The sequence below is a fragment of the Apis dorsata genome, unplaced genomic scaffold, assembly GCF_000469605.1.
Source record: "Apis dorsata unplaced genomic scaffold, Apis dorsata 1.3 scaffold_58, whole genome shotgun sequence".
Taxonomy (NCBI): Eukaryota; Metazoa; Arthropoda; class Insecta; order Hymenoptera; family Apidae; genus Apis; species Apis dorsata.
Genome location: NW_006263358.1, coordinates 990,485 through 992,107, shown reverse-complemented (window position 1 = coordinate 992,107; position 1,623 = coordinate 990,485). Strand labels below are relative to the sequence as shown.

The 1,623-nt window shown below is 37.6% G+C and overlaps 1 protein-coding gene and 1 long non-coding RNA gene across 4 annotated transcripts in view; both read right to left on the bottom strand.

Moving 5' to 3' along the window:
• The window catches only part of LOC102678017 (carcinine transporter), a 21,682-nt gene that overhangs the window by 1,093 nt on the left and 18,966 nt on the right, over positions 1-1,623 (bottom strand). The gene's annotated exons all lie outside the window — the stretch shown is intronic.
• LOC116186807 lies at positions 179-814 on the bottom strand. Its single transcript, XR_004151848.1, has 2 exons — positions 356-814; positions 179-294 (listed from the first exon to the last, which is right to left on the bottom strand). It is a non-coding gene; the product is annotated as an uncharacterized LOC116186807 (long non-coding RNA).

Below are 1,623 nucleotides of genomic sequence, written 5' to 3'. Positions count from 1 at the left end.
AGAGAGAGAGAGAGAGAGAGGGAGGAATTAGACGGATCAAAGTGGAGAGGTTTACAGTGGAGGGGTAGAAAAAAATAAAATAAAAAGACGAAAAAACTTCGTGTCTAATAAAATCTACAGCCAGCAACATCTGGCTTACCTTTCTCTCTAGAAAATAAATAAAAGTGACGGATGTTTCTCTCCCCTCCCCCCGTCACTTCTGCATTTCATATGCGCCCGGAAATACCGTTTCTTCTCGCGTCTCTATCTTCTCTTCCTTTTTTTTTCAATCGCGTCTGACACAGCGTCGGGTCACTGAAAAAAAGAAAAAAAGAAAGAAAAAGAAGGAGGAAAGGAAGAAACGAAGAATTCTTACCACAAACTTGCCAGACGAGTCTCTCAGTTGCTATTACTCCTTTCGACCGAGCATGGTGAATCGAGGTATCGGAAGGACACTTAAAATAAATTTATCCGGCATCGACTCGGTCCAATGGGGTTCGTGCGAAACTTCGATTCGGTTGAACGAGCCGAGCTTCATCTCGGATTCAATCGCGCCTGAAAGTGAAGATTTTTGATTAGTCGAAATTTTCTACGAATGATTCTTTTCTTTTATTATTATTATTATTATTATTATTATTATTATTATTTTCTTAAAATCAACCGCCCTTTTACAGTTGGTTGTCGATTTACAATTTGTTCGAACACCCTTTTTTTTTTAGGGGATAAAAGTTCGAAGGGGAAAAGTTTTTGGGAGTAAAGTTGGGGGAAAGTGCAAAAGCAGAACTCGATGAAATTTTAGACACCGAGAAACGCGACAATCATTGCCACGGAGTGGGTAGCAGCAACTCTTTCGGACTATATTACGAGCCTAATTGACACCACTTTGCACTATGTAAAACGTCGAAACGGAACGGATTCAACTCCACGACAAAGTTTCAACAAGAACACCCCTCTCTTCAACCGCGAAACCTCGCAACTAAATTCTTCCCACAGCGTGTCATCTATATTTCATGAGTGACAGACAGACAGAAAGTGCGTATTCGTTTAATAAACTTTGCTTTTCGTTAACTATATTCTCTATTTTCCTTTTTTTATTCGTATTTCTCATTCCTTGAAAGACGATCAATTTCAAATGAATCCCTTTTAACGTGGTCACGATGTAAAAAGCGAGAATACGATTCTTTATAATGCGTAATAGCTTCGTGGATTCATAGTTTCATTGCTAGTGCATAAATCAGGAAACTTTGTAACTTTCGTTTCAAAAAAAAAAAAAGAGCTACTAGAAGGGTAATATTTTTAAATATTTTTAAATATTTTAAGAATTTTTATAATTTCTATATTTGACAATTAAATCCAAATAAAATCCATCATTGCTTCGCCTAAGAGAAACTAAAACTTTCGAAGCAATTTCCTTACCTTCATCCTCTCTTCCCCCTAAAATTTTCAATGATCTCTTTCGAATTGTCAACGACACTGATAAATCGCATCCAGTGCAAGCAGAATAAAAGAAGAAGAAGAAGAAGAAGAAAAAAGAAGGGAAAGGAGGTGGACTTTTCACTGTCATTCAACGAGAACGTCTATCGTTAGTAGAGCGTGACTACGTCGCTGAAGTGTCGAAAGGGGAAAAAGAATAAAGTCGTCGTG